The sequence below is a fragment of the Macrotis lagotis genome, chromosome 1 (genome assembly GCF_037893015.1).
Source record: "Macrotis lagotis isolate mMagLag1 chromosome 1, bilby.v1.9.chrom.fasta, whole genome shotgun sequence".
Classification (NCBI taxonomy): Eukaryota; Metazoa; Chordata; class Mammalia; order Peramelemorphia; family Peramelidae; genus Macrotis; species Macrotis lagotis.
The window spans coordinates 865,956,436-865,971,657 of NC_133658.1; the positions used below are offsets into that span (position 1 = coordinate 865,956,436).

The window sequence follows — 15,222 nt, forward strand, 5'->3', positions numbered from 1 at the left end:
ATAGACAACACCATCCACATCCTGACCAAAAAAAAAAAAACCAAACCCCTAAAAATACAGAATCTGAATGAACACTATGTTCACTTTTTTAAAATTTCTCTTATGTTTTTCCTTTTCCCTTAGTCCTAATTCCTAATACACAAAATGACTAATATGTAAACATATTAACCACAAATGTACTTGTGCAACATACACTAGATTGTTTGATGCTGAAGGGAGGAGGGATGGGAAGGGAGAGTGGAATAAAATTGTGTAACTTATAAACATGCAAGTGGATGAATGTTGCAAAATTTTCATACCATGTAATGGGAAAAAATGAAAAAATCAACTGAAAAATTAAGATCATGGGTGAGGAAATACTTTGGGGAAAAAAGTAGGAAATGCTAATCATAAATACAAATTAAGATTATAAATTTTGACCTGAAAGGAAACTTAGAGATCACTGGTCTTGAGGATCAGAACCTAGAGTCCCAAAACTTTTTTGTTTTGTTTTGATTTTTAATATTTTGATTAACTCTACTTCAATATAATTTACTTTGTAATTCTATGCATTTTATTGTAAGAATTTAAACACTGGAAAAAATTGTTCTCATCTGCCCATTCTACAAGAAGTCTTCACATGCTTGGAATAGATATCCAGTGGATTTTAGGCCTGTTTGCCAAGAGCAGAATTGGGTGGAAGGTAAGCACTAAAGGTGGATGAGCAGACCTCAAGCCAGGAATGTTAATCTTCCCCAATCGTACTGTGCAAACTGTGTCTGAGGGTGGATTTGAACTCATGAAGATGAGTCTTCCTATCTTCAATCTGACATTCTATTCGCTAAACCACCTGGATTCAAATTGCATATCAAAGATTTATGTAATCCTAGGCAACCTCCAAAGGCTTCAGTTTCTTCATCAATAAAAAGAAAGGACTTTGCTAGTGAGGGGAAAGGAGTGGGAAGGGAGGGTTGGAAGAAAATTGTATAAATATGCATGTGGATGATTATTGAAAAACTTGCATAACATACAATTGGAAAAATAAAATAGAAAGGGGCTGGATTAGATGATTTTTGAAGTTCTTTCCAGGTTTGTGATCCCATAAAATGATTTCATAACCCTATAGAGTCTCTTGGGGACAATGAGAGTTTAGTTCAATGATCTGCCCAGGGACACACAATCAGGATGTATCAGAAGTGAGATGGGAACCCGGGTCTCTCTCTGACTTCAAGGTCTTAACTCTCTGGATCTTCTCTGTTCTGTGTCTATCTTTGTCTCTATCTCTGGCTCTGGCTCTTTCTCCTCTTTCTGTCTCTGTTTGTCTCTCCTCTATCTCCTTTGTCCTCTGTGTGTGTGTGTGTGTGTGTGTGTGTGTGTGTGTGTGTGTGTGTGTGTGTGTGTGTGTGTGTGTCTATCTGTCTCTCTGGTTCCTCTCAGTTTCTCTCTCTCTCTCTCTCTCTCTCTCTCTCTCTCTCTCTCTGTGTGTGTGTGTGTGTGTGTGTGTGTGTGTCTGGGGGGTCTCTTTCCCTTTTTCTCTGTCTCCTGTCTCCTCTCTCTCTTCTCTCTTTTTCTCTGTCTCCTGTCTCCTCTCTCTGTTTCTTCTGCCTGATTCTCTTTCCCCTTCTCTCTCCCCCCGACAATAATTCCTATGAAATTCACCTTAGTGAATGCAGCTTAGTGCTCCGGCTTGTCAAGATGCAGCTCTGTGCCTCGGGTCTGGCCTCTGAGAGCCTGCCCTTCGGAATCCATCTCTAATTAACCTCAGTCACAAAGTAATGACTTTTGTCCGGACTAGCCTAGTCCTAACAAGACCTCCAATTCGCCACTTCATTCCAATCACCCAGGAACAGAGGGACCATATCTCTGATGGATCCAAGAGCTTTCCAGAACCAGTTAGCTCCTTTTCAAGCAGTTGCTATAAGGCTATGGGCCTTCTTCATGGCAAATCTATTTGTTAGACGAAGAACTTGAGACCCCCAAGGAAATGGCTTGTTTAAGGCCACATAGGTAGCAAAAGCAGGGGAGCATTAGCAAATATTATAAAATGGAAACAATTTTGAAAGGAATGTGGGATGGTGGGCACATTGATTCATTTTGGGAGATGCTATGAATGGATCTGAGCATTCTGAAAAACAGTCTACAATCAACTAAGAAAAGTCATTAAACTGCCCATAGATCCTGAGGAAGTAAATAATAAAAAGAAAAGTCCTGTCCTATAAAAACCAGATTATTCATAGCAACATTATTTGTGGAAGCAAAACACCTGGCCAACAATTGGATGTCACTGATTGAGGAAAGACTGAATAAACTAATACTGTAGTGGAATATTAGTATGCCATAAGAAATAGCTAGTACCAGGAATTCAAATTAACATGAGAAAACTTGTATGAACTAATGCATGGGGAAGAGAGTGGAATGATATATACACAATAACCCCAGTAATGCAAATGAAAGCAACACTAGAAGGCAGCCACACTAAGATCAAAACTTGGTTCCAAAATTAAGCAATTATCCTTTCCTCATCTTGGGATCTCTCATTTTTTTTTTCAAACCTGAGCTTCTGAAGTTCAGTTTTCCTGTCGTTTCTCACATTGTTCTGATTCTGGAGCCTTTTTCTGCCCAAATATCCTATCACCATATCTATATATCTATATAGATATATATGGATATACAAATATTTATAGATACATATTTATACATATATGGGGATGTTTGTGTGGATCTTTATCACTTATTTTTATAGACAACACATGTGCATGTGTTTTGTGTATGTGTATATCACATATTTTTAAAGATGACACATGTGAGAATATATTTGTGTGAATATTTATGTGTATATAAACACACATATATTCATAAAAACACTCACATTCTGCATATATGTATAGAGGGACTTGTCTTCTCTCTTAAAAACTAAGTGACTATTTAAGGAATAAGCTAGAATTTCATTCTTTTATCCTTAGTGTTAGCACAGTGTTTGGTACATGATAGGCATTTAGTCATTATTTACTGATTGGTTGATGGATGAAGAAGGGCATGTATATTGTCAGATGATTTGAGCTGAATTTTTTGTTATGAGAGAAGATTCCCAGAGAGTGATCATAGACAAAAAGAAGATATGACTTAAAATATTTTCATGGATAGCTAGGGGGTGCCATAGTGACTGGGCTTAGAGTCAAGAAGACTCACCTTCCTGAGTTCAAATCCAGCCTGAGTTTCACTAGTTGGGTGATCCTGGGCAAGTCATTTCACCCTGTTTGCTCCAGTTTCCTCATCTGTCAAATGCTCTGGAGAAGACAATGGCAAATCACTCCATTTGTCAAGAAAATGTTCAATGGGTCATGAAGAGTTGGAAATGACTGAAAAACACAACAAATTTTTTTTTAATCTAGAAGACCCAGACTGTCTGATGACTGAAGGCAATGTTTTTACCACCATGCCAATGGCTGCTCCTAAGCAGAATAAAGGTGCCCCCTAATGCAGAGCTGAAAAGTGACCACTGAGGCCAGAAGTCCCAAAGCCATCCCTCCAGCACAATCTGTTCATGTTCCCTAAAGGTTTGCAGAAAGGTTTGCTTTTGAGAGAGGTGCCAAATGAGAGAATTGCCCTTTTCCTCTAATGACAGTAACTACTCTCATGGCAGACAGCAGGATTCTGGAGCTCCAGTCTCTGGGTCCCATCATCAGTATTTAGATTGGAGGCATTACTTAGGTGATGCCACACTTTAATTGACCAGTGTGGCTCATGGGGGTTGAAGATGAGGAGGACAAAGGGCGCTGATGTCTCCTTCCCACTCTCCTCTGGGCAATATTCAACTATCTCTTCTATAACCTTCCTCAGAGGTGTCAACGATTAACATTTACTGCTGCTAATGTTTATTAATGACCTCTATGAATAGATTCCTTTCTCAGCAGCTTTTTCACAGTTGCTGTGGAAGAACTTCACAAGATCTGGAGATATCAGAGGATTTCCAGTTGAGAGGGTCCAAAATCATGACTCCCAGAACCTCCTAGAAGTGTTCAGAGTGCACCCGGTCCTGTCCCAGTCTGAAGAATACCCCCACTATAGCATACCCAAGGATGGCTATCCATCCTGTCTTCATTTAAAGGCCTTTAGTTGGGGTGAATGAAAATATCACAGGTTCTAGAATCAGGGGGTCTGGGCTTCAATGTTCCTTCTGCCCTGGAGGTCACTTGTCCTCTTTGAACTTCAGCTTCCTCATATGTAAAGTGAGGGAATTGCACTGGATGCCCAATGATCTCCCCAGATCAATCGAGTCTATTTTTAGATAGTTCTAACCCTTGGGGGCTTAGGGGACACACAGTAGTGCATAGAACATGGGGCCTGGGGTCAGGAAGATAAGTTAACTTGATTAAGTTCAATTTGGCCTCAGACACTTACTAGAAGTGTGACCGTGGACAAGTCACTCCACTCTGCCTCAGTTTCCACATTCATAATATGCTGTGGAGAAGACAATAGCAAACACTCCAGTATCTTTGCCAAGAAAAACCTCAGATATGGTCACAAGGAGTTGGACTCAGTGAAACAACAAATCACTGGAAAGTCTAAATGTGCTTCTTGGCCATTTAAATTCTGTTTAACTCTTGATTTACAGCTGAGAAAAATGAGATAGGTTAAGAGGTAATGTGGTGGAAAGACTGGATTTAGGAAGCTCTGGATTTTAATTGTTCTAGATACTTAACAAATGTGACCATGGCCAGCTCTCTTCACCTCTCTGAGCCTGTTTCCTTAGCTATAAAATGGGAATAGCACCTGAGCTAATTAACTAACTAGCTAAGATTGTCAAGATATACTATGGTAGGGAAGGAATCCTTTAAGGTATGTATCGAACTTGTCAACCACTAGGTGGTGCAGTAGATAGAGAACCAGACTTGAAGTCAGGAAGAACTGAGTTCAAGTTTCAGATACTGACTGACTGTGTGACCCTGGGCAAGTCAATTAACCCTATTTGCTTCAGTTTCCCCATATAGAAAAGGAAACATCAAAGAGTCTGAAAAAGCCAACCACTAAGATCAATAAATAAGGAATTTATAAAGTGCCCATTGACTGCCAGTCATTGGGTTAGAGGCTGGAGATACAAAGACAAAAATAACCTTGCCCTCAAGGAGCTATTGATAAAAGCAATGTACACACACACACACACACACACACACACAGATAGCAATAATGAAGATCACCATCATAACATTTATGCAACCCTTTAAAGTTTGCAAAATCTTTGCAAATGTTATCCTATTTGATCTTTACAACAACAACAACCCTACAAAGCAGGTACTAGGATTATCCCCATTTTACAGATCAGGAACCTGAGGCAGAGAGGGACCCAGAGCCACACAGAACGTGTTTGAGGTCTTCCTGACTCCTTCAGATATACTGACTTGGGCAGAGGAAAGAAGGACGACCAACCTCTCAAAATTATGAACTCTTTGATTTTCCAGTCTTCCTTTTTGAGTCTCCTGAGGCAGCTAAATGATGCTAAGGACCTGCACCTGGGCTCTGAGTTCAAATTTTGCCCCAGGCACTTTCTAGCTGTGTGATTCTGAGCACATTACCTCACCTCAGGCTGCCTCAGGTTCCTCCTCTGTAAAATGAGGATAATTGATAATAGCACCTATTTTCAGGTTTATTATAAGAATCACATAATATCTGTAAAGTATCTGGCACACAGTAGGTTCTTTAAAATGCTTATTTCTTTCACTTTTTCACCTCCCTAAGCCCAATTAGGAACTTTTAATCATCTGGCTACTCCTCTTTAAAGGAAATTGGGTAAACTCCTTTCTTTGAAGGTCTTAGAGACTTATTCTGTTGTTCCCGTTCATGTCCTTTCCTTTTTATTGTTATTTTAAATTTTCATTGAGACTATTTTAATATCACCTTCATTTTAAATATATCCTTCCCCCTGCCCTCCTTGGATGCTTTTAGAACAAAAAGTTGTTAAAGATTATGGTTGAAACTCTCTCCTATATATATGACTGGAATGTCACTGTGTGACTAAAAGAGAGACAGAGGAGAAATAATGTCTCCAAAGAGTCAAAAGCAGAAACTAGAGGGGAATGAAGGGTAGTTGACCTAGACTTCTCCCCAAAATGGAAGCCATGCCAAGAACTCATCAAGGGGAGAATAGAGCTACATGATGGGGTGGGAGGACCAGAGTGAGGACACCTCAGGGGTGGAGGGAAGTTCTAGGATGAGACAGTAGCAATGGGACATAGAGGTCAGAAGGACGAATGAAAGTTCCAAGCTGAAAAGACCCCAAGGACTGTGGAAAGCAAATCTTATCGATCAAATCTGACAGTATATGAACATTCCCCACCCATAGTCCCCGCCTCTCTTCAAAGAAGGAAAATAACTACATCTTCTTAACTCTTCTCTGTGGCCAAGTTTGATCACTATAAATATATATCATTCTATTTCATCATTTTTAGGTTCTATTTATGCTGTTTCAATCATTGTGTACAATGTTTTCCTGATTCTGCTCATTTCAGTCTGTATCAATTCATATAGATCTTCCCATACTTCTCTATAGTCATCATATTTAACACTCCTTACAGCTCAGTAATATTCCATTATAAGCATGTACCACAACTTACTTGGTCATTCCCCAGTTGACTTTGTTTCCAGGTCTTGGCTTTCTATGCACAGAACTATCTACAAGCAGCATGGACAGTTCTGGAAATAGAATTCTATATCATTGGAAGTCTTCAAGTGGAAGAAGGAATATGATATTTCCTATGCTAAGCATTTTATAAATATTATCTTGTTTGGCTCTCATGACAACTTTGGGAGGTAGATGCTTTTTAATTCCCATTTTACGGATAAGGAAACTGAGGCAGACAAAGGTTAAAGTGGATTGTCCAGGACCATACAGGTAGTAAATGAGGTCAGAATTGAATTCAGTTCTTTCTGATTCCAAGTCCGGCAATCTATCTATTTTGCCACCTAGCTATCTCAGCGAAAATTGACTGACCGCTTGTCAGAAATGTTGTAGAGGGAAATTATTATTCAAGTTTGACCTAGATGACCTTTGTGCATCTTTTCCAGTTCTGACATTTTGTGTTTCAAGGGAATTTATATTTCAGTCTGCAAAAGCAAAAGAAAACAAGGTGATATCCTAGAAAAATCATTGTCTCTAGAGACAGAGGACCTAAGTTCAAATTTTACCTTTGATATTTCCCTGTATGATTTTAGGTAAGTTATTTTTACCTCCACAAACATTTCCTCATCTGGAAAATGAGGAGGGTGGATTCTAAGGTCCCTTCCAGCTCTAGATCCAAGATCCTATGGATTTCTTTGGACATCTGATTCAACACTCCAAGATTGTGAGGCCCTTGAGGGAGCTGTCCAAGCTTTCTCTTCCTTTTGTTTCTGCTAGCCTCTGTCTCTGCCCAGGCCAGCTGATGAATCAGCTCACCTTCACCTCGTCCATATTAAGACCTGAGGGATGAGATAATTAATTGCTTAGAGAAGCAGGGGATTGGTTGATGGATGGATTATCTATACTTCACCTTGCTCCCCAAAAGGATTGAAAACAATTTTACAAAATTAAATCACAAATATGAAACAGCCCCCAGAAATGAGAAGAAGAAAAAAGATTAAAAAGAGCACAGAAGTGATTACCAGACTCATGCACTTGCACTTGTGTCTTTGTTATTAGAGGTGAGCAATGAATTTGGCCCTGGGCTGCCTTCCTGTGGGACTGCCCCTCATATGTAAATACACCCAAAATGGACATGGTCTAAGCATCCAACACCCAGGGAATAGCTCAACAAATTGTGGTTCCTTCATACATAGAAATACTGCAGTGGAGTTGAGAGCCGCAAGTAGGAGGGATACAGAGAACTCTGCAAAGAACTTAATGAAATCATGCAAAGTGGAAAAAAGCAGGATCAAATGAATGATGTCAGATGAACGACAACCGCACAATGAAATTAAGAGAACAACAAAGAGGACAGATGGAGTTGTGAAGAGAGTGACTGAAAAATCGTTAGGAGACTGTATTTATCAAGCAACTATAGTTGGTTGCATTGATGTTCAATATTAAGCTTTTAATAAAACCTTTACTCAAGAGGATTGCTACTTTGGGGGAGAAATCTGTTCACAGAGCTATGATATAGGGAGAATCCTTGCTTCTGGGAAGAATGACATGAAGCCTTGCAAAGGGAAGGGAGAGAGCAGAAAAGCAATAAATTCAATGACTACAGCCATATAGATGGGAAGAAAGAGAAAATAGAATTTGAAATCAGTAAAATGACGGTGGCTCAAGAGAGGAGGTGAACACATGCATCTCCTTCCTTTCTTTGCAGAAATAGGGGTCTATGGGGAGGATGCTGCAAATGTACTCACTCTTAGTTTGTAAATTGATTAGTTTTGCTAAGATATATTTTTTCCTTTTCTTTATTATAGGGGGTGGCACTGTGGCCAAGAAAGAAGGGAGGGTATATTCAGGAAGATGATGATATCAAAGGAAAATAAATTGATAATTGCTTTTTTTTTGTTAATCCCAGCCCATAATTTGAGGAGGGCACCTACATTTGTAAGGAGTGCCCCCACCCCCACCCATGGCTAGAAGGTTGGCTTATGGCAAAAAAAAAGAAAACTCTAACTTCTTTTTCTTTCAGCCTACATCTCCCAGGGAGATTTTTATTCCTGCCAGGAGGGAAAGCACCATCACTCTGCTCTCCTCAGAGAGAGGTTAGAAGTATATTTATCTACTCCCCCAAATAGTAGAAGTTATAATCCAGTACCATTTAACTTCTGATTGTGTTGTAATTTCTGGGGGTCAAGAGGAACCCCAAGCACTATATTCAAGGTTTGATCCTTTCCCCAACTAATACCAGTTCCATATGAACCTATTAAACAAATAGCAAAGCCAATTTATCCAAACTGTATCAAAACAGAATCAAAGAAGGCATATACACCAGACAATGCAGAGTAAAGAAGGTCTCCCATAGGGATCCAGATAATTCAGTTCAGCTAAGAAAAAGTCTTGGATCTCAACCAAAGGAAAATTCCCCAGTCACTAGAGTGACAAACTGGGAGCAGGGAGACTGACAGCACTTAAAATGACGGCTTCTTCCCAGAGCCTTTTCTTTCAGCATCCTGAAGTGAAGTTGGCCTTCTCCATTTTCTCTCTCAAAGCTGGAAGTCAGAAACCCTTGAAGCAGACTGATGTTCCAAGAGTCCCAAATGGGAACTGGGTCAAAACTGGAGCTCTCACATCTCTCACCAGCTCAAACTGTCAATCACACAGGGCAGGGCACTCATCTCCACCAATAAGGAGGGAGCCTCATATCATTGAGCTTTGAGACTTCTGTTCCATAAGGGATGCAAAGTGCCAATACCTCTAAGAGGAAAGGAATGCAAGATCAAATGAGACTCAAAAAAAAGGAAGCAACTCACTCTTAGTATCTGGAGCATTTAATAAATACTTACTGATTGCCTGATGATTATACAGCTAGTAAGTGTGCAAGTGTTAGATCAGGGGCTTGAACCCAGGTCTTTTCTGATTCCCAGTCCCAAACTCTTTCTGCACTACCACATGTAGGATAAGAACCTTGAGAATATACTCATCATTGCCTTCATCATCATATCATCATCACAGCTAACATTTCTTTAGCACTTAATATTTGCAAGGTGCTTTATAATTATTATCTCATTTGATTCTCACAATAACCTTGGGTGGTTGTTACTTTTAATTTCCTTATTTTATAGTTGAGGAAACGGAGGCAGACATGAGTGACTTTGCCAGGGAACATATAGTAAGTAAATATCTGAGGCTAGATTTGAACTCAGGTCTTCTTGACTTCAGGATCAGCATCCTATCCACTTCACCACCTAGCTCCCTCCTTTAGGCATCAGTCTGATGAATTGAATGTTGAGATTGGACACTGAAAGGGAGACACATAGAATAGATCCCTTGTCATCAATCAATCAACTAGCATTAATTACCTACTAGATGACATGAACTATAATAGGGAGTGGGCATGCAAATACAAAGAATAAAATAATCTCTAATTTCAAAAATTTTTATTTGTATGGAGGAGATAATAAAATTTATTTAGAATAAGTAGAAAGTTCAGTCTAAGGTTGTTTGGGAAGGAGGAAAGGAGGGCATTGATAGTTGGATATTGATAGTTTTTTGTAGAAAGTGATGTCAGATCTTCAAGGAGGAAGAGAGGGGGTTCTATGAGGTCGAGATGAGAAGGGAGAGCATTCTAGGCCTACGGGGACAGTTGGTTCAAACACAAGAAGATGGGAGGTAGAGGTAAGAAACAAAGAGAAAGTTAGTGTGGACAGAATGAAGAGGGTGGGGACAAGTCCTATTTAAATGAGATTGGAAGGACTGGGAGAGAACAGTTTGCTTCTTCTAGGAAACAACAATCCAAGTCACTCACACAGCCCAGCAAGTAGGGGACCACTGAGGACCAACCCGCTCTTTTATCCCCAGTCCCTTCTTAAACCCACATAAATCCTCAGCATTTCTATATATTACCAACAAGATACAGCAACAAGAGTTAGAAAGAGAAATCCCATTTAAATTAACATCAGACAACATAAAATACTTGGGAATCTACCTGCCAAGGCAGACTCAGAAACTCTATGAAACAAACTATAAAATATTTTTCACACAAATAAATTCAGACCTAAATAATTGGGTAAAATATCAATTGCTCATGGATAGGCCAAGCTAATATAATAAAAATGGCAATTCTACCTAAATTAAGCTACTTATTTATGCCTTACCAATCAAGCTTCTAAAAAATTATTTTAGTGAGCTAGAAAAAAATTGTAACTAAATTCATATGGAGAAACAAAAAGTCAAGAATATCAAGGGATTTAATGGAAAAAAAGCAAAAGAAGGTGGCTTAGCCTTACCAAATTTAAAATTATAAAGCATCAGTCATCAAAATTGTCTGGTAATGAGAATGATGGATCAGTGGGATAGATTAGGTACAAAAGAGATAGCAGGAAATGAATATGGCAATCTTCTGTTTGATAAACAGCTTCTGGGATAAGAACTCACCCTTTGATTAAAAGCTGCTAGTAAAATGGGAAGATAGTATGGCAGAAACTAAGATTAGTTCAACATCTCACACCCTATGCCAAGATAAGATCAAAATGGGTGCAGGATTTAGACATAAAAGGCAATATTATCCCCAATCCCTTCCTTTATCTCCAAGTTTACCAATTGGAGCCCCCAAGAGGACAAATTCTCAGGGAGACAGGACAGTGGAACTGTATGGGAGGAATGGCAGCAGCTCCTATCAATTATCCCAACAAATCACCAACTTCTCTTCCCCTCTGAGGAATAAGAAGTCTATAAAACAGGAAGATACAAAGTTTATGAGATGCTCATTCAAAAACTAGCCATGAAACTGAGCCTACAGACAGAAGAAAGAACAAGAATCAGGTGGGACCTCATGGTGGCTCAGGGCAGTCTGGTTACCTGGCTGGCTTTGCTTGTGTGTCTGTGTTTATGTTCCTCTGTAATGTCTGGTGCTTGGGTTGAACTTCAAGCCACCTGTGTACTTAGGCTCAAAGAATACTCAAATGACAATCCATGTTTCTGGGTCATGAGATCAGGGAGAAAATATTTCCTAAGCCCTTTACTATTCTTTCATGTGTCCCTATATCCAGGGGTCCCAAAATATATCCAATTTCCTAGGCAGAGAAGATGGACAGTCTCATGGATCCCAAAGCTCAGAGACTCAGAATCAAGTCAACTTGACTGCTGGTCTTGTTCTTACTAGAACCTTGTGGATTATAACTGTGGCCTGGCCTTAAGGGTCCAAGGTGGCCAAGCCTTTCACTGAACCCTGTCCCAGTCCTAAGTTTCTTTCTTATTTCTCATGGAGAAAAATCTCTGTGTCTCCTGTTCCGCCATATTCTTACCAGTCCTCTCAAACACTGGGACCTTGCCCCACATACCTATGGATGGGTCCCTAGTGCTTACTGTCAGGCCTTTCTGAAACATATCACTGGCCTTTCTAGACCCTCCACAACCAGCCTGTAAAACAGGGTGTACTGTTTCCAGACTATACCCATCTGACAGAACCTACCCCTTCAACCATAAAACATTGGAGTTATCTAGTTCAAACCCCTCCCACCTCTTCTCTCCCCCATATATATAGTAAAACATTGTGTGTATATATATATATATATATATATATATATATATATATATATATATAATATCAACCTATCCAAAGATGATATATATATATAATATATAATATCAACCTATCCAAAGATGATATATATATATATATGGAGGTGATTTTATCAAGAGAGAAAAAGAGAGAGGGAAATATAGGGAGGGAAAGAAGAGGGGTGAGAGAAAAAAAGAAGAGGAGGGGAGAGGGCAAACATAGAGAGAAAGGGGGGAAACAGACCAGGAGAGAAAGGGAGGAGAGAGAGAGAGAGAGAGAGAGAGAGAGAGAGAGAGAGAGAGAGAGAGAGAGAGAGAGAGAATCTTAAAGTATTTTATCAAAGGTACCTAGGATCATAATTTAGAGCTCAATTGTCTAATGCCAAATATTAGATGCCTGTTGAACCCAAGCCCCACCCTCCCTTTACTGTCTTCTCCCCAGACCATTGGTCTGCCCACTGGGGTCTCTAGGCCCAGCCTGCATTGCCAGACCTCCCATTCCTTCCAGGTTTGCTCAGCATCATGGCTGGATTGCTCACTCCACCCTGGCAGATCAGCTTTGTTGTCTCATCCTTCCTTGTCTCCTGTTCTGGTTGGATCCACCACACTGCCTGTTGAGTCCTGAACAATGACAAAATAAAAACCCTGAACACATATGAGCACAGGACAAGTTTACATTAGGGTCAAGAGGGAAGGCATTGATAGGGGCAGACAGCAAGCTGGCAGCAGAGCTAGCCCTTGGCACTAAGCTATGGGGTAACCATGGATAGAATATTAATAACGCATTGTTGTTTGCATAGGGAAATGATGCCATTAACCTACCATCACAGAAACATAGACTATTCGATTTGCAAGGGACTTGAAAATGCAGAAAGTCAGAGCTGGGAAGGGCCTGTCATTTCATCACTGTAGAGGTATACCATAGGTGAAAACACCTCCAGATGTAGGTCTAAAACTTTTCTACAGCTCAGGATTAGCAAGGAACCTGGGGCACTAAGAGGTTAAATGATTTGTCCAGGGCCAGAGCCAGATTATATCAGGGATAAAATTCAAACCTAGGTCTTCCACACTTCTGATTGGTGATGTGGCCTTCCGTTACTGGCCAGTCCCAGATGGGTGTCCCTTTATCACAGCACACCCTCTACCCTCTAAGCAAAATATCCTTCCCTGACCACAATTCCTTTATATGTGTTATTTACTTTTTTTGAAATGGTAGATCTGAGGGCAAAAACCATCTCTACTTTGGTATTTGTATTCCTAAAATGGCAAAGAGTGAACACTTAATAACTTCCTTTTCAATTATTCATCAATCCTTCATCCATTCATTCATCTGTCCAAACACTGATTTATCCCAAACATTAAATGTTTAAACACCAAATTCCACTCCTCATTTTTACAAAGAAGAAAACTGATATCCAGGAGTGACTTGACCAGGATCACACAAAGAACAAGTGGCATAATTGGAGAAAGACCTCAAAGGCCCTGACCTTCTCTATGGATCCTTGCAATCTCTGCTCTAAAAACTTGTACAGCCCAGAAGGAGAAGGATGCCATATTGGGTAATATCATCCCCAAACACTGACTGCTTCCACCTGCCCATCAATAGGACAAATTCTGTCAATGGCAAGATCATCCACCTTGCAATATTTTATAGCATTGCTTTAGGGGAGTACCAAAGGGAATATCAAACAGATGTGCCCAGATACAGGAATGACTAAACAAATTGGCACATGTAAATGAAATGGGATATTCATTGCTGTGTGGTAAGAAACAAGGAACATGGTGGCCACATGGTTACCACAGAAGATTTAGATAAGTTCTGGAAGAGGAAGAAAAACTAGAACAATACAAACCTGGTCCTTCCCCATTAGTCCAAATAATGAATCCCTGAAGTGATCACATTATTCAAATTTGAACTATCTTTTGGGTTGGAACCCAAATGGGTTGGAACCAATGACCATATTTTACATCATTATAATTTCAAAGCGTGCAAATTTGAATACATTTGACCACTTCAGGGGACTTTTATTGAAATTACTTGAGAGGGACATAGCTGTATGCATGATGACTAAAACAATGAAAATAAAAATAATGGCATTAAAACTGTTGAGTGTTGCAAAAGCTAATGGCCAAGCTTCATCCAGGAAGAGATGTGAGAAGTCATTTCCCCCCATCCTGACTTCCACTCCTCCAACCTATTCCCCCTCACCCCCTTAAGCACACATCCTATTTATTTTGCAGATTATGGATGCGGAACATTACAAATAATGTCAGGCTTTTTGAGGTGTTGATTCATTTTGCTTAACTGGTTTCTTTTCCTTTTTTAAAATTCTTTGTTATAAAGGGGAGGGATACACTGGAAAATATGATATAAAAACAGAAGATATGAATAACAGTTTATTTGTTTTTTTTAAAGGGTACATTCTTTGGGTAGTCTCTCTCAGTGGAAATGACTTTACACTGAGCCATCCACACTGTCTTTCTTATTGGTTTCACTATGACCAAGATGGCATACAGATATACTACCATTACTAGTAATAATAATAAAAATAAGCCTTTATTTATTTGATCCTCATAACAATCTGGGGAGATAAGTTCTATTATTTTTTCCTTTTGCAGGTAAGAAAAGTGAGGCAGACAGCAATTATATTACTTACTCAGGGTCACATAGATAGTAAGTGAAGTTACATTTGAACTAGGATCTTCCTAATTCCAGACCTGGTACTCTATCTACTTCATCACCTAGTTCCCCAAATTCAAATCTGGCCTCCAAAACATACTAGCTGTGGACCCTGGGCAAGTCACTTAGCCCTGTTTGCCTCGGTTTTCTCATCTGTCAAATGAGCTGGAGATGGAAATGGCAAATCACTCCAGTACCTTTGCCAAGAAAACCCCAAATGGGGTCATAAAGAATGAAATGATTTAGCAACCACCACCTCCCTACTACAAGTTCTAGTACTCTGTCTAGTACTTTTGTCACCAGCTATCTCAAACATAAATTTATTTAAAGAGAAAGAGAGGTGTAAGTACACTCTTCCCACCTATTTCATGGGAGTTGGGATAAGTTGCCTGTA

General features: G+C 39.7%; 1 long non-coding RNA gene across 1 annotated transcript in view; it reads left to right on the top strand.

The window, feature by feature from the left end:
• LOC141508959 (uncharacterized) overlaps nucleotides 1-15,222 on the top strand; it is a 55,420-nt gene that overhangs the window by 21,429 nt on the left and 18,769 nt on the right. The gene's annotated exons all lie outside the window — the stretch shown is intronic.